The sequence below is a fragment of the Cyanistes caeruleus genome, chromosome Z (genome assembly GCF_971803275.1).
Source record: "Cyanistes caeruleus chromosome Z, bCyaCae1.hap1.1, whole genome shotgun sequence".
Taxonomy (NCBI): domain Eukaryota; kingdom Metazoa; phylum Chordata; class Aves; order Passeriformes; family Paridae; genus Cyanistes; species Cyanistes caeruleus.
In genome coordinates, this window is record NC_141732.1 from 35,385,497 (window position 1) to 35,404,547 (window position 19,051).

The following is a 19,051-nucleotide window of genomic DNA, read 5'->3' on the forward strand; positions in this document are numbered from 1 at the left end:
TGATAAGGGAATTGGTGCAAGTCCCAAGGAAGACCAACTGCAGATGAATGGACAATTGCACCAACTAGCCAAAGGGCAAGTACTACAGAGCAAGTCCCGTGGGATCAGTTAAACAAACACAAGTACAAGTATGAACAGTGGATCCCAGAAAAGGATAAACACAACTCAAAACAGTCATCAGCCCACAGACGTCTGTAAAAGCTCCATTTTCTGCCCATAAACAAGATGAGCTTCACAAACACTTCTCAAGAAAAGATGAGCTTTATAATTTTCTTTGTTTTAAAAACATTTGTAATATGATTTTAGTACTTAACTCACTTCTTTTGAAATTTATTTGTGTGTGTTTGTGTGTGTGTGTGTATGTGTGTGTGTGTAGGCTGGTGGTTTCTTTTTTCCTGTTTCCAGTTCACAGTTTATTTTTAGACCTAACCTTTTGTTCTGAATCAGGAGGGGATAATAAAATAAAGCAGTGAAAATTCCCACAAGGCAGAAAAAGAAAAAAAAGAAGAAAAAAGGTGTTACAGAACAGCTTTTGTGGAAGACACAGAGTGACCTCATGCTTTCTCAAGCCCCTAGGACATCACCCCCACAACTTCATCCTGTGGCATTATTTTAGCTCACCTCGCTCCCCACAGACTGCTGTAGCCCTGACCTTCAGAACCTTTCCACCCTGACCACATTACACAGTGTTTCTATCTGTCACTGTGTCCATTGCAGGTTGCTGCAATGTGCAAAAGTCCCATAGCAGGTGGGCCAGCCCAAACTTTCCCATCTAAAATCAGTTGCATGGACTGATGAAGACTAGAACAGCAGGTTAGAAAATCTAATTGCTTGGAAAAAACACTGTAGTCTCAAAACATCCTTGGGTGATATAGGGGAAGGGGGAAATGCTTTGCTGAAATAACTCCAAATAAAGAAATCTGCTTTACACAAAACCCACACAAGAACTTCTGTGTACAACTGATGTCACTGCTGACAAGTTAAGCTGTTTATGTTACCAGAGTGGAAAAAAAAAAAACAACGGAGAGCAGCTTTTCACTTGCAAGAGAAGTTTTGTTTGTTTCCAGGATAATATCTTGAACACTACAAGTCTTTCAATTTTGCTTCCTTTGTCTCTCATTTCAAAAAACATTCTTCACAAGAGATTGATTCCTTTGTTTACAATGCAACAGACAAATTTTGCAGAGCAGATGCTGACATTAGAAAGCTAGACTTTGGACTGTATTAAAATTTGAATATGCATAACTACTCTAAATCACAATCTGCTTTGGCCTTCCATGCTCTCCTCAGGCTCAGAAACTGCATTGAGAGCCATTTGTTGCCATGTGGATCAGAGCTTGCATTGGCTCTGGAGCACTTACCTGGTATGGCTTGAGAGAAGCAGCATTGGCTAGAGATGGACAAAAGCACATGCTGCTTGTGGATTGTGGCTATTCAAGTCCTTTTGCTTGCAAGAGCAGCAACTCTCACAGTCTCAGCTCTTCCACAAAGGCTCAGATGACAAACCCAGTCAGCTCATTTTCTGCTTTACACTTGCTGACTTAAAGCCTCCACAAGTGCAGGGGTTTGGCCACGACTCAGACAGTGGTTGCTAAGCTGCACCTGCTTCCTCAAACACACCAGCTGGGAAGCAGCTGCCCTAGCAGAGCACACCGACCCACTGCTCTCCCTCCTCTCCAAAAGACCTTCCACAGTCCTCACAGGCAATGGACACCTGGGAGGATACCTGCTCAAGGGTCCTTCCCAGGAAAAGAGGTATTGCAAGCCATAGCACAACCCCGGAGGAGCAAAAACCTGACAGGAAGTAGCGCCCATGTGAGCATCCTTAGATGCCAGCTCTTTCTGTTCTGCTACTGAAACAGAAGAACAATGAACTATGTGGTTTTCCAACAGTGAAAAAAATCTGCCAGAGGAAACAGACTGAAATAAATGCATTTGCAAACACAGTTTTTCTGGCACAGAAACTCCTATTTCTCCAGCCACATTCCTAACTACTTTCAGTTGCCTTCTGAGATAAAACAGTCCAACATGGTCCCCAGAAATGTCTGTGTCTTTGTCCCTTCTAAGTTAATCCAGTTTCCTCTATCATCTGCACACCAAAACTCTTGGCACAATCAAGTGGAGCCCATACTGCCCATCTGCTGGGAAAGTTCTGTTTTAAGACAATAAAACCTGAATTTAGCAAATACTTTTTTCTTCTCACATATAATCAAGCAAGTTGAGCATATGGACAAGGCATTTCAAGAGTGTTACAGCCAGGGCTAGGGGATAGCATTTGTTTCTATTCTGTGCAAAGTTCTGTCAACAGAGAGCCAAAAGATTTTATCACTAGAAATCTTCATGCTTATGGGGTGTTTCTCCCATGGCACCACCTGAAAATTCCTGGTTCACAGTTTTCAGATACAGGAAAGACTCCAGCTACAAGCATCTAGACACAATGAAGCTTCTGAAGAAGAATTTTCCAGTGTTTTGCAGAAATTTGGTGTATATCATCCATCAGCATCTGGGTTTTACCTGCAACAGAGGTAAGTTCAAAGACCCTTTTAACATTTCATTCAGATGGTTTATGTGAACCCTAGAGAGCTTTGGGAAGTACATACATTTGTACCATTTGTACATAATGGCTGAAAGGATTTATTTTGTTTCAAAACAACTTCCCCACTGCTTTTTTTTCCCAAGTGAGATAAGCCATGGCATGATAAAAAACATAAGAATCTTCTTCAGTGGTGAAGTCCTACGGTATGACTCTTGTACATGCACAGGTTTTGCACATTGCTTGGCTTGCCTCCTATGGTTTCAATGATTCCCAGTTTCCATTTGATTAAAGCACAGAAGAGGTTAGAAGCTGTTCCTTTACTTTTTTCCTCACTATTAGACTGTGCATCTTTGAAAGGGCTTCATAATCCCCTACTCTCAATTCACGATCTCACTTGATCGTGCATGTACCACAGCAGCTTTTCTTCACTGTATCTTCTCACCTCTGCATCATTTTCCCTTTTGTTTGTGTCACAGCAATGTGCAGAGACTGCTCTGTAGTGCCATGTGAGCACTGCAAGGAGAGCAAGCAGGTCATTCTGAATCACATGCCTGATCATTCAAACCAACACCAGAGCAGTAGGGAGATGAAGAGGCATGCCCAGCCAAGTGCAGTTCTGTTTCCAGGATATCACAGAGCCTTGTCACAGGCAGAGTAATGGAAACTGTGAACCTGACTGGCATCACAGAAGTGCCTAGGAATAACTGTGGTACAGCTTACTAATCCTCAGAGGCTCAGGAATTGCAAAAGAGGAGATGCTGTCATGAAAATGCTGTGACTGTGAATTCATCTTATCAGCATCACTAACCATTCAGCATCTTTAGGGAAAGCCAGCTCTGCAGCAAAAGAACACAAAAAATTACCTACAAATCCACATACTGAGTTCTATAGTTTTGGGGATTGGATTGGATTGGAGATCTTGATATATCTGTATGTGTACACTGGTCTTTTAAAGAATATACAGAGGACAGGAAAGATCTGTGCTGCTCTCACAGCTCCTTTTCAGTAACCTGTAAGAAAATGCCTCTGTTACTATGAGACCAACACTGCTTAAAACTGAACGGAAAATTATGGAATCAGTGATAACAGCTTTGGAGAGGGTGGAATTCACAGCTTTACTTTTTAGAACTTCAGAAGCCTTTATGATTTGAAGACAAGGTTACCATTTTTCTATTGAATCAACAGAAAAATAATCACAAGGTGTTGAACACTAAATGCGTCCCTAGGCCATAAGCTTTCAAAGGTGGCAATAATTACTTTTTCCTGTCTGCAAGGCCTTTACTGTAATGAAGACTTCACTCTATTCTTCACTCTGTTAGTCACACCTAAAATGATAGCTTTCTGTTATTACTATTGATGATTGCACTAGGCTTTTGGCAATGTCTCATACTACAAGAAAAGTTTAACATCCAATAATTGGGGCAAGGAAGGTTTCACACACAGTGTGCTATGTCCTGAGGCAGCCAGGGGGCAAGAACAACTGTGACAGTCTTAGGGAAGATGGGATAAGCGGTCTTGATGGTTAGGGGTGAATGTAGAAAACTGCTCTGGATGCAGCTCTGCCATGAGGTAGCCAAGGTATACCTCCCAAGAACTTTTTTGCCAGGAGAGAATTAGCTACACAAACAGAAGCTTGCACTACCATGGATCATTTTTCCTGTCTGCTAGAATAGTTTGACATCCATAAAACACCACCACAACAGGGATAAATATCTCTACCATATGAGTCTGTCATCAATTCTCCTCTGCTAAAGCAACTGACTTTGATTTGAAAATTAACAAACATGACCTGACTGATTGTTTTTATATTACTGCTTCTTTTATTTATATTTATTATTTTATTTATAAATCATTAGCAAGAAGATAGAAATTCTTCTCATTTCTACACTTCAGCCAAAAATCAGACTATGGATGCCTGTGTGCCCTTCCCAAAAGGCAACATTCTGTCACTAGTTCTCCCATTATCCCTGAATGGCTTTTCATTCCTCATCTAGCTTCCTGCTTTTGTCTTCACAAACACAACTAACACAACTTTTGTCTTCACTCTTCTTCACTCAGAGAGTTGAAAGCTCCTCTGTTCCTTTCTGCCCAGAGCTCTAAAGGACAATGAGTGTCCTACGTGGCCACCTCTCCCTCTGCTTTTCTTCCCAGCATGTTCTCAGGCAAATCTATATTTATCTGACCTGATTAACATGTCCAGACACTGCTGCTGACTGGGAACCTCTCTAGAGACAACTGGGTCACCAAGAGCCAGAGCCATGAGACCTGGGGAGTCATGGGCCTGCAAACACTCTGTCTGAATTTGGCAAATTCACGGAGAGTCTTCCAATCAACAGAGCTTACAGGCACATGGATAATCCACAGGCACATGGATAATCCACAGGCACTAGGAACAGGTCACAGTGCTGTCTGTGAAGGAAATATGCGCCTTACTAATTTATTTGTCTTCTTGGTATGGCCTAGTAAACATGCCAACTTGAAACAGTTCTGATGGCTCTCAACACAGCCTTCGAGAGATACAACTCTACTGCGGGATGGCAGGCTAAAGCCCTCAAATAAATGGTTAAAAAAGACAAAGAGCAGGAGAACGTGAGGGTTTATTTCAGAAGAGGAAAATCTCAAGAGAGGTGCGGATCAGTGACCTCTGCTGCTCAACACAGTCCCAAACAAGCTTGTAAAAGGTCAGAAGAAGAGAAGCAGGGAGGCCAGAAACTTCACTAGCCTAATCACAGTTATCCAGACAAGAGCTGACTTTGCATATATATCTGGTAATATCAAGTGACTAGACAATAAAAGAACAGATTAAATTCTATGTGGATAAGCATAAAATTATGCACATGGATGGGGAAAATACTGCCATCAATTTAATATATAAAATGATGGTATCTGATCTAATACAATCACCTCAGCAATCGTATCTTAGCTGATGATACACCAAAAACATCAGCTCTTTACTCAGCAGTAGTCAAAACCTTCACATACTCAGAATTATTACACAAGTGGTGGAAGACACTATAGAGAGTATAATTATTATCTTCCTGTATAGGTGAATAAATCTCAAGTTTCTCTGCACAAGTTGCCCTGACAGCTCACTAGAGCTATAGACCTATAGTTAGGTAAGTACGTAACTACATAACTCTAGTCCAGATATAAACTGCAACTTGTTCCCCTGATCTGTTGTCACTGAATTTATTCCTTATAGACTAGCATAACACAGCATCTTGGAGACAGCAGTACAGGACATGAAGGAAGTAGAATTAATACCTGAAGGAAGGAGGAGTTTACAGGGTAAATAACTCTTGTTGACACTGCAGTCACTCTTTGCAGCATGTTTTCTGGGCTATGTGCAAACCTATCTAATTATAGATTATAAAGCCTAGCATGCTGGAATAGTAGCACCTTACAAAATCAATAATGTCTAAAGGTGGACATAATTAAAAACAATATAATTATAATCCTGCCAAGAGTTGCCTCTGGCACACCATAGGAAACAAATCAACAGAGATGTTCCAGTGGATTAATCAACATCCTAGCTATGCTACAGTTACTTTCTAAGTTTTGCTATTGCTTCAATCAAGTAATGATATTTTTCTCTTACCTATACCTTCCTCTCTAAAGAAAAAAATGCTCATTCCCATATAACCTCAAAGTGCACGGGGTCCCATGTCTTGCAAGTAACTTCTGGCTGTTGTCTGATCATAAACCAAACTTCTTCCCCCTTGCCATGCACCCCATTTTCATTAGAAGTGTCAAAGTTTTACACTCAGATTGTTTCAGTTTGTGCCAGAGAAAGGCTTAAAGCAGGAGTGGATGCTTTGAACAGCTGAGGTCCTAAGATGTCTCTCTGTCTTTTATTTCCATTTTCAGGTGCACTTTAAGCTGCCTTGCGTTAGCAGTGATGGACCAATCACAGCAGACATTATCACAGCTTGAGAGAGGCTGAAATCATTACTTCTGTTTGAACTAGGAAAATTTCCTTTTCTCCCTCTCAGAGTTTCTACTTTCCCCAGGTGGGAGGGAAGCACATTCAAGCAGATCTCATGAGCATGATGGCAGATGAAATTCAGTAACCAGACAGAAGAATCAGAAGCCTGAAATGGCCAGTCTTCTGAAGCACCCTGCAGAGTTATCAGTGAAATGTCTAGCTATTTGCCCTCATCCATAATGCACCCTGCACACACACTGTGCAGGGAATCTGAGATTGCTGCATTAAGAGTCAGAAGAAGAGAATAAGGAGCCAAAGGAAGGAGAGAATAGTTTCTTGGTTTTTGCAAAATGAAATACTTCCCTGTGGACATGGTTATCAAGACTTCCAAGTAGCTTTCTCTCCACCTCCCCTTGCACAGTCCCAGGAGAGCCATCCCAGGCAGTACTCTCCAACTTCTTGGTCTCAGGAATCTTACACTTGCAGATTGGAGCTGCTGGTTACTAACCAAAATGTTTGCAAGAGGGATCATACAGTTTGTGCCTCCAACTGCTGGGCTGTTTACCAAGTGGCACTCTAGGTTACCTTGCTATTAACTCATCTTTCAATCTGTTATCTAATGAGGCAGAGAAGCTGGCAGGCAGGGCCTTGGGACAGTTCCTCAGATATCTCCTCCCAGCCTCTGGCTCAGACCCAGTCCTGCAGACCTAATGAATAACAACAGCAGCCGTGTCTCCATCAGGTGGGAACTGCTGTAGAAGATGTAAATTAACATCTTGCAACAGCAGCATCAGCAGCATGTGGGGGAGGAGGGAGCCAAAGGGAAGGTGAAATTTAAAACCAGCCAGAGCTCAGTGGAGCATTAGTGTCCCAAGTCTTTGTCTGCCAGCCTGCAGACCTTGGAGGGATTTCATTCTGTACCAGCCCAAAGGGACACAGTTTACTTGTGACAAAATTTCTGTGGAGAATGTTCCTCCCCAGCTCTCCCCAAGCTTTTTCTATGCCCACCAGGACAAATGACATGAACACAACCTTCCTGTCTTCCCAGAAATGGAATGAGAGGGTGCTGGTATGCTCCACTGCAGATTGCTGCAGGTTTGCCCACACTGCTCAGCCAAGTCAGACATGAATTGCTCTCTTAATCAAAAGCTTTGTTGGGATTTCAGATGCCGCAAAACAAGGATCCATCAAGCAATAACCAAAAAGTGTGAAATACAATATTTCACTTAGAGCCATGCTGCATGATTGGACTCAATCTGTAAAATTAATGTGCTATTCAAGGGAACTTGCATCCAGATGTGTTACAGGGATATCACTTCCCCAGAATTTTTATAATTAGTCTGTCATAGCAATACTTTCTCTTTTCTCAGTAGAGAGCTGCCAGGAACTCTGCACTTGTCCCCCATTTAATCCTCACTGTGACCAAGTTTTTTTACTTATTTATCTTGTGAGAGAACAAGGCTCCAAACAAAATAACTCCTCTTCTTTACTCATACTACCGAGTACGGTAAACTTAGTAAGCGGTGTCTGTTCCAAAATATTCTGACAAATATTTTTGAAAACTGAAATTATTTGTTCTTCCCATCTCTGATCATCTTTCTTTGTCTCTTGCCCAGGTGGACATGAAGACAATGTGAGGATCCCATCCACTCTACTACAAATTCCGTAGAAGAATACTGAATAGAAGACAAGCACTACTCCTAATCAGAGAGAAAGATCTTACCTGCAAGTCCATAAGCAGTATGTTTTAAAGTCCAGCATAACTTTTCTCAAACAAAACCAGGTATTTTTTCCATTTCTTACAGCCTGGCAGTAAAATAAAAGTAATCTATTTTGATGTTCAGTCCTAGCTGTTTCAGCAATAAATCATAGAGAAATAAGAAGTGCAAGTGTCAAAATGCACACTGGTACTTTCTCCTGTACTAAATCACCAGTTTGACTTCCTTGGTCTTGACAGGCTAAAAAGCTTAATTAAAAAAGAACATACTTATCAGTAATAACTTGCAGAAAACTCATTTTACCATGAATTTTAAAACAGAAACTGTCTCTCCTGTGGCTGCTTTTATTCTCTTTTTTGACCTGATGTGTGAAAGCAGACTAAACAAAGCAAATGTATAAAGGAGTCAGACTAAAGTAGATAGCTGGAAAATGTGTAGTGACATATTCTGCATTAATAAAGCAATATGGCAATGGCTTTCACCCTCAAATAAGGTGAATACACAACAACTTTGCAGGAAAATAAAGATTAATAAACTTTATTCTGCATTGAATTAAGAGATATCATCTCTTATCCCATATACGAAATAGATGTTTCTTGACCATTTGTAAGGGTGGTTTTGCTTTCTCCTTTTTTATTATCCACCCAAATTACATTACTGCAGTTTAACTTTCAGGCTGTGGCCTCCAAAATTAAGTAATGGAATTTAAGTGAGGGATAAAGTCATCGATCGGTGCCGAAGTAGATTCTCTAATGTACTCTGGGTAATTCTGCCAGCTGGACTGGCTCATATCATTAACCAAGGGCAGACAGAGCAGCCAGTTGTCCTCACAGAGCCTCAATCTTCCCTGTCAGCAGGCACGTGCCTTGCTCTTCACAATGAGAACAGGCTGGTTTGGGGTGTCAAAATTCCAAGAAAGCACCTTGATTTTGTTGAAGGTAAATTTTATGGTGGCCCAGTGAGGTTGTTGGGAAAGGGCATTGCAATGCAGGCACAGAACTGCCGAATTGATTAGGTTGGAAAATAGATTAGCCTGTCTCTGATACCATCAAGCCCAAAGCTTAAATACCTCCAGGGATGGTGACTCCACCACCTTCCTGGGCAGCCCATTCCAATGTCTAATCATCCTTTCTGTGAAGAAACTCCTCCTAACGTCCAACCTAAACATCCACTGGTGCAGCTTAGGACTGTCTTCTTGTCCTGTCACTTGATGCCTGAGAGAAGAGGCTGGTCCCCACCTGACTACAGCCTCTTTTCAGGGTGTTGCAGAGAGTGATAAAAGCCTCCTCCTCTCCAGGTAGAGCACACATAGCTTCCTCAGATTCTCCTCATAAGACTTTTGGTTCATACCCTTCACCAGCCCTGGTCTCTCTCCAGAGGGAGGAGCCTTGTGAGAAAGCAGTCCTGTTCCAGCCTTGAGGGGGAAGTCTGAGACCACAGGTTTTCCCAGAACCAGACACAGAAAATCCTGTATAAAAATATGCTTGGACCACAAGTCTTAAATGCCTCCTGCACTGAAAATGCATCACCCAAAGCAGGTTATATGGGAGTGAAAAGTAAAATGTGAGTCATTGCACTACCATTATACAGGTATTTAATTAAATACAATATTCTCCCAAGAGGAGATACGAGTATTCTCCTAAGAACTGCAAGAGATGGATATGTAGAAAGAAACATTGAAGATTTTTAGTGTAACTAAAATCTAAATAATTAACTTTCTCTTTTGGACCACCTGTTCCCTTAACAAAAGATGTTTTATTTAGTAAAAAAAATGATCCAAAGTGGATGGATCATTTTTTTGAAACCTCAATATATTACTCAGAAATGCTTATATATTTTAGTTTGTCTAAATTTATAAAACAGCTACAGACTGCCAAAAGAATTATATGTTTACTACTACAGCTCTGCTAGGAGATCCTCAGTAGCAGTTTATATTGGCAGGTCGGGGAATGCAGAAGAAATATTAACACTGAAAATGTTTGGGTGGTGAGCTAGCTGTTTCAGCTGCCTCTCTAAAAGAAATCTAACACAAATTTTTGTTCAGATAACCCATGACAATCCTACAGCAGATTTGAATGAATGAAATGACCCAGAAACCAGGATCAGATAAACCTGTTCAGGACAATACCTCAGTCTTTAGGACTGCTTTACCTTTCCACTTCTACATACCTGGACAGCAATGCTAACCAACATGAATAGGAAACAGGACAGGACAACATGGGAGAAATCCATCAGCAATGTCCAGGCTCATGTTCATCTCCCAGGCCACTTCTGTTAGAGGCTCTGACTGATGCACCCCTAAATCTTTGAAGACACAATGTGAATGACACAGACAGTTCACATTGAATGAGGATGTAAATCTCTGCAGTGGCAGAGGAGTACTTTTACTCAGTTTTTCACCAGCTTGCACCCACCCACTGGCCAGGCCCTGGAGCTCTGCATGGTCACACTGGCATATGATGGCACCATGCTGCTGGGCACTGGCACAGACACCCAAATCAAGGAACTGTTTCCTTCTGAAAACCTGAAGGAGCTGCATGTCAGTCAGTTTATCAAGGCATGGCATTACCTAGAGCATAGCTGTCCAAAAGACAAGGCAAGGAGAGGAAAGGAAAAAGAACATTTCTTCTACTTATTAGTAAACTCTGATAACTTCTAAAAATTGCTGCTGTAAATTTAATCTCAGAAAAATACAGCTGGTGACTCCACAGTTCAAATGCTACACAGTGGCCAACCTGCTGGTGTCTTCCTTCTAGCAGACATATCAGTTCTTTGCCATCAAGCTACAGGAAGAGATCAAACAGACAGTGCACAGGGGCAACTATGGACATCACTGTTTGGTGTTTGATCATTCTGGGAAATGCTAAGGTTTACATCAGTGGCCCACAAGAGAAGAAGCTGTGAAATAAATGATTCCTTGGCCAGAGAGACTCTTTCTCTCTCAGAAAGAATCAGAACTTCTAAGAGTTAAGTCAGTGTCTTATGCCTTGAAAATTTCCAAGTGTTCTCTTTTGTCTCACAGGTAATAGTACTGTAGAATAGAACCGCAGCATCACCAGATCACCATGCAAAACGTGAGACACATCTTTAATTTTGCAGGTGTCAGTCTCTCAGTATCATTTCTGATTTTTTTTTTCCAAAGAAGAAAAGGCTTTCCAGAAGAGATCTGAGGCCTTAAGAGAACAACCTGGGCTTGTATGTTTTCTCTTCTCTGTGTTGTACCTTCTGAAACATTAAAAGAATAGGCACTGCAGAAATGGAACCTGCCAAATTATGTGTATTCTGGTAGAGATTCTGAAGGGCAAGAAGTGAAGAAACCAGTGATTTCTGCCATTGCATGTCTTTGCTAAATCTTGAGAAGAAGTGACCCCCACAGAGGGTTCAGAGTTGACACAGTGACACAGAAAGGTTACTCACAGCCTTGGCAGACACTCCATCCCACTGTCCCACTCGATTATCCGTCTCCTTGTGAATTTGCCTTCCTGGGAGCTTCAGAGCTGACTTGACTTCTCATTCCTTTCAAACAGTGCCACTTCCCGGTTTAACTGAACCACTGCAGTTCTTCACTTATAAGGAAAGCTGGGATGTGGACTAGAAATGCCCTAGAAAGGAATCACTCCAGGAACTACTTTGCATTACTGAAGTCCTAGGTCTGAAAGTACGGGTGGTTGAAGCAGGGGGAAGTCTGATAAAGTTTGTTTGTATCTTGAGGGAGATTTCAGTAACTGTTTTGGGACCAGTCTAACTGGTCTCAAATCTTCCATTTACTCTTCCTAACTAAATCTGCAGAGCAGCCACCAAGCTACAGTATGTTTCAAATGTCCTCTGCTAGCTCCCTGGGACAGACAGAACAATATCTACTCATTAAAAAGCTAATGTATTACTCAACTAGCCCCCTGAATTTTACATATTTCTACTATCTTCTCATAATTTCAAATATTCCTTTGTAAAGTGAAATGAAATTTGCAATTATGAAATACACAGGAATTTCTGCTGGTTTCTCACAGCCGAGTTTATTGCAGACATCTCAACTGAAAGTTTCCTAGGGCCAACAGTTAATTTGCTTCAGATATTAGCTGTGAAATCTCACAGAATCCTGCAGTCCTCAAGTGTTTCTCTAAGGCAGGCAATGGTCAGCTGCAGGCTTAAAAAAGAAATATGAAAGGACATTATGAATATTTAATCACTTGCATGCATTGCTTTTTAGGGTACCACAAATATTTGGAGAACATCATCTCTGTCTTTCTCCAAATGTAAGGCAGGTGGTGCTAATGAAACTGCAGTGGGTGGGTTTTAAAAATACCTCCCTGCAGAGATTTTTAGGAGTGGTTTATGTGACTCTCACACAGCTTTTCTCCAGTACTATTTATAACCAGCCCAGCCATCTGAGGTGCCCTTGAAATATTTCATTATGTCAGCATATAACATTCTGCACACACTGCTGGTTCCCTCTGGCGCAAAGCAGTTGAAAGAATTGCCCTGCAAAGAGGAGCTTTAGTTTATGTTCCAGAAAGCCAATGAAAGCCTGGAAAAAGCTCCAAAAAATGATGCAGACTTCCAGGACTAACCTGACTTAGACTCACAGTCTGTTTCTATTTCAAATCTGGAAAAGGCCAGCTTTACCTAAGTACTTCCAAACTTACTGCCAAGCAGACCATGAGAGCTCTGCTACTCCTGTCCCCAGACCCCTTCATTTTGTCCAATACCATAATCAGTGATCCAAATCTATTGAAGCACCTTTGTGGCCACAGACTGCACATAAAAAGCATGGCTGGATGAGGGGAGTTTTACAAAATGGTTAGAGAAAAGCAAGGCTGACCAGGATAAAGAGAAGACATCAAACAGCACATTAAACTGAACTCAGCTTTTTTTGCAATCCCTGGAGTAGGATGTGCTCTGCAGAGCCCACAATTAGCTCAAGCAAATTGACTTTCGAAAGCACGAGCATGGACATACCCCCAGAATGTAAACCAGGAGGAGGCATAGCATAAAAAAAGCCACTAGTTTAAGTGCTCTAAATGTCAGTCCTCCCTCCTGCGACATTTCACAACAATCCACCCCTGACTGTGACCCCACTTCCAGTCTGTCTAGAAAGCCTGTTGCTTTGAAGAGCCATCAGGTGGCTGCCACACTGCTGTTAGTGCACTCAAAGCCTGTGGGCAGCTCAGCTTGTACTTTAGCTTGCCAGCTATAATCCTTTATTCTTGACCTGAAGAAATATATTCCATCCCTAGCAAAGCTAATCACATGAGAAGAAGAATCTGTGCAAAGCACTTACCAAACCTCATGATGATCACCTACAGGGGATTTCCTGGAAAAATTGTTTTTCCTGCAAAGGTGAGAACTGCCACCACATCATAAAATATGGGAAGTATTTAACATAGGCATGCTTGACAGTGTTAAAAGACCTCTTCTACAAAGCAGTGGTGGGCTTTAAAGGGAGTTTATTCAAAATGCCTTAATTAATTAATAAACATACAAAGTCTGACTGCAGCTAAGCTGAGATGTGCTTTGTTGTCCTTTAAGTATATCTTACAGCAGTGGGCATCCTGTCCAGTCTTCTCAACAAGAGAAGTGAGCAAGATCTGCAACCAGATTTTGTCTACTACCCCTCCTGCTATTCTGCATGTTCACAGCAGCAAAACTGAATCACTTATGCACCAGGATGATTTCTTTTTAGCCTTTATTTAATTCTGACACAAGGACACAATGGCAGGAAAATTAATGACTCTCGAGGAGCCTTGTCTGACCCCTCTGAGGGCTGTCCCAGGAAAACCACCAACCCAATGTTCAGGTGTCATACCCACCTTCATGAGTCATTCGGGACCAGCTCACCAGATCAGGTGTCTGAGGGGTTTTGCTGCCTAGGGCTATGAGATGTTTTATGAAATGCAGGGGAAAAGCAAATCTGGATTGCACAGGACCTACTATGGAATGTTTAGGGGGGGAAACAAAGGCAGGGAAAGGGAGAGGCTTAGGTGATTTGAGGGATTAAAAAACCCATAGGAAAACAGAGCTGTAAAGGGATTTAAAAAGACCAGGTTTGTGTAAACAGTCAGCTTGTCAATACCTATGAGTTACTGTGCTCTGTACCTGGTATGCATCTGTCTCATCTTTCATAGCAAACTCCTTTCTACCCCTTCCTGCATGAGGGGCACTCAGGTTTGTGCACAGGTGTCTGGAGGATGGTGAGTGATCTGCGTGTGTTGGTCAGAACCAGGAGCCAGAACAGAGCTGTGGCCTCCAAGGCATGTATGCCCAAGCAACAGCAACTGGTGAGACTGGGATTTGATGTCCAGCCATCGGACAGGCAGGGTCCTGGTGAGCCCAGTCCACCTTGTACTGTGTAAGTGCTTTCTGTGAATGACTACAGCTGAAGCTCAGATGGCCCAGCACACACACACACGAGCACATGCAAGACACAGGTTCTGATGCTGGTGCCAGTTCTGAGATTTTGTTTCATCTTTGGTTTCTAGACAAAAGTGCCTCTGTTTCTCAAAACTTTGCTCTTCCTAACAAACACACTTTTGCAAGCAGTGTGCTGTTCAGCATCTGGGTTTTTTTGCTATGTTATGCATGACTTTGGCTGCTCTGAAACAAGCTGCAAATGGCTATCAAAGAGCACAGTTTTCAAACAGACCCATTGCAGAGTAAGACTAGAAACAGATACATGAGTGTCAAGGAAAACCCATATAATTCAGATTTCATGCCTGTTATCAAGAAGTTTGGTTTATACACAGTGGAGAATAAAACCAGCAGGCTTCCTGAATTACAATTCTAATGGTTAAAAGAGATGTGTTAGCATACAGTGTATAGTGACAAAGTTGGCTGTCCCTACTGCATCAGATTATCTGCAGCGATTATCAACCCCATCCACTACTCTGAGATCTGTAGATCTCTAGACTGTAACTAAAGATCTCCTTTAGTTATGAGGGGATTTCTAACTCTTTCTATGCTGCAGTTAAGAGAATGGATCCACCACTGCCTTGGCCCAATTGTTTGCTTTGTGGGTAGTTGGGTGAGCAGCCCAACACTGCCTTGTTACCATTGAACCAGACCAAAAATACACTTGGAAAGGAGCTGCCATAGAGTGATACAAGATGCCCTAAAGTGAAACAGAAGAAGTAAGGGAAACTAATTAAGGAGTGCTTTGATAAAGAAAGTTGCAGCTAAATCAGGAAAATCCAGTTGTAAAATAATCAGAGCCATTTCTGGACTCCAAGAGCAGGAAGGCTTACAGAAGAGAATGAGCAAAGAGCCTCAATATGGAATAAACCTTTGAGGACCTAGAATGCCATGTTATGCCTACCTCCACATTGAAATCTTGCAGACATGTGCTCCTAGAGCTCCTGTGAGTACCTGCCAGCAGATGGGTGGGGTCTAGCTGACATTGGCCCTGGATCAGTACTAAGTTTGAAACAGCAGCATGCATCTCTGGTAAAACTGATCTGTCAGAGGGCAGATAAGGGATGATACGTGAACCATCTTGACTTTTTGACTTCTTGACTTCTCAGTTAATGACTGCACCCTAGCTGTCACTTTGATGGTGTGGAATATCCATTCTTTCAAAGATATGCTTTATTTTCTTTGAGGCTGTCTGTCTGGTAACCATCTGTCTGGTAACATAACTGTCTTTGGATACCCTCCTTGTTACTTCCAGGCCTGACCTCTCTGACTGGTTATATGATCACCTCAGAGGTGATCCAAAGACCCTGGAACACCCCAGGACACAGTTTCTTGCCCTCTCAGCTGTGACCGGCCACCTTGGAGCTACCTTTCCAATCCAAAACCTGACTCCCTCACAGCCAAAGGACTCAGTAAGGGCCTTCTTGCACAACTTCTGCACTGGGCCTGCTGGGTCACCAGGGACACATGCCCAGCACCTCCAGCATGCAACAAGACATTAAAACAACACAACATCCAAAGCAACCTCATGTACTGGAAAAGGCATTTCCCAACTCATCTCTCTTTCCATTGTGTCCTTTTCCAATTACTTTGCACTCAGAAGGGCACAGACTTTCCAGACATCCCAAGTAACGCCTGTGAAGTCCATACTTTTTCCCTTGACTTCACTGTTTCAGTCAGCTCACCCTTCCTGATGACCTTCAGAATCTCCTGTAGTATTCCATTTTTTTTTCCTTTGACTTCAAATTAAGTCTATCATCTATTATGTAAGAGTGACTGTCCTTTCAGATCCACAGCCACAATAATCACATTTTGTATGTTCCAGGAACCTAGTGTGTTAATCTACACAGTTCTTACCTCTTCCATGAATTATGGAAAATTAGTAATAAAATCAGCAAGTGGACCAAGACTCGATCACAGGGATTGGGCACCGTGCCTGCATTTTGAAGGATGGGCAGCTCCAGCTAAACTGTTCCTGAGATCAGAGAGGACAGATAAGATACTTCAAATGGCAAAAAATAAGGAGAAAAAAAAAGGCACAAACTGCTTCGCCCCAGCCTGGTATCAGTGGCAAAAAAAGGTAGCAACAGTGTGGTGATGACCTATACTATACTTTTTAAAGTAACCTTAGGTTTTTCTAACTTTTCTTTCTCCTTGCCTCTTTTACTGTTAAATAAATATATAAATTTTTTTTGCATGTGTTTAACCTCATTTTGGTTTTATTCTTATTTCTGGGAATAACTGGACCTTGAGTTCATCCTGCTTCATTCACAAGAGTTTTCTTTGCTCCTTCATGAAGGGGGTGGATTGTAAAAACACCAACAGAACTGGCTCCTGCTCCCAGCTTGAAGCAGGAAGCTGAACTGTCACCTGTACCACTTACAACACAATGTGCAACATCAAATGGGCCACAGATCAGAGTAACAGAACAGGGAAGGATGGAGAGATGGGGCCTTGGCATATCCAGCAGGAACAGCTCCCACACTGCAGCAACAAAGGCAGTCAACCCACCAAAGGCAATGAAGCAGAAGGATGAGGCCCAAGGCAAGATGAGAGCACAGTTTCTTGAGAAGGACCCTCAGAGATCAGACAAACAATACCAAGATGTCAGTCAGATATGGAAAACACTGAAGGTAAGACCCATCTAATATCTCAGACCTGAAAACTTCTTTAAGGCAATGTGGGGTTCCCCAGCTGCCCACCACAGCTCTGTAAGCAACTCTTTGCATTTCCAGCCTCCAGCCATTCTGACTAAAACTAGTGAAGTTATTTGTGAGACTTCATGAGCCTGAATAAACAACCTTGTCCATAAAGGATACTCTAATCTCAAAAAGCTCTTGAAGAGAGAATGGGGAAGTAGGCCCTGACATATCAGAATGCACAGACTTGGGACTGCTTGTTTTCTAGGGAAGGAGGAGACAGTCATCAGAAAGAGGTGCCTGCTTTCTCTTGAGTCACAACACACATCTGTTGAGGTGCCAATGGCAGAGGATCCAGAAACAACTCATCGTCTATGTTTCAAAACAGCATTGACCATTTTAAAGCAATGCCCACTGCAATGGCTGCAATAAAATCTAGAGAGACCCTCAAAGATGAGTGTTTCAGTTGAAATCATTAAGTGTCAGATGTCGCAGCTGCAGTCTGTAACACTGACATGAAGCAGAGAACAGGATCTTTCCCAGAGGTGTGAGAGCAGGCCCAAGGGATACATTCTACCTGACATCCAGATTCACTAGTGTACTAAGTCTCTTTCCAGGCACTTCTGTAAAACAGCAAAATGCATGTAAACAACAATCCAATTAACCCTAATACAGCTGGTTACAAATGCATTGGTTAAATGGAAAAACAGAAGCAACTGGACAATACATTGTATTACAAAATACACCAAAGCAGAACTGCTCTGCACCCTCCTGAGAACCAGTAGAAAAGACCTGAAGTAGAGACATTATTTTCTGCATCAGCAGTCAGCACTGTTCCCAACACCAATTAAAACTGTCATATGATGCAGCCTTGGGGCACCCAGAATCAAAGCCTTTGTGTTCTCTTAAAACAAGGATTCGGGCAAGGGATAGTGAACTTTGCATCAAAGGAGAAAACAAATAAACAAACAAATAGCCTTAAAGAATTTAATGAGAATGAAGTTTCACTTTCTTCAGGTATGCAAAGAAACAATTACAACCTACAAATGGGCAGAAAACAACAGGCAAGGCTTTAACGTCAATCAGTCTTCGTACTGAAGCCAATGGCTTTCAGTTTTGTTCTGCTCTTATTTCCATGGACACATCAACATGCAATCATTACACAAAACACACAAAGCATTGGACAGATATGTCCAATTCAAACCCTTCAGTAGAACACCTCTACACTGTGACAAGTGCAAGCGTACAGTCATGTGAAAGACTAGACATATTTATACAGACGTGGACCACATCTTCCTCTTCGTAGCTGAATCTCTCAGACTACTCTTGTAAACCTTTTTCTCTACTAACATCAGATCATTGATTCACTCTCTCAAAAAAAACCCCAAAAAACTAATCAAAATGAAGCCTAAAAAAAAATCAAGAATAAAAAAAAAAAAAAAAAGAAGCCTAAAAAAAAAAATCAAGAATATAAAAAGCTAAACGATGATGATGTTGGAAATTAAAGATGCAGGGACTGGTTACAGAAGTACATAGAGATTTGCACTGCAGTATACCTCTATTCATATGTGACACTGGATTAAGCCTAATTTGAGACCAACTGACCCATGAATGACTATGTATACACCTGTGTTTAAACAGCTGAATTTATCTATTTTACCTGCACATATTCAATTGATATGGATTTTTTCCCTGACCGCTCTAATCCCAAGGATGAAGTTATTGCACAAAAAAGAGGTATTCCACTCAAAGTAATGTTTTTTTATAGCGGAATTGTCAATCAGCAAAATAAGAAAATGTCAGTTACAGATAAAGTAAGAAATACCAG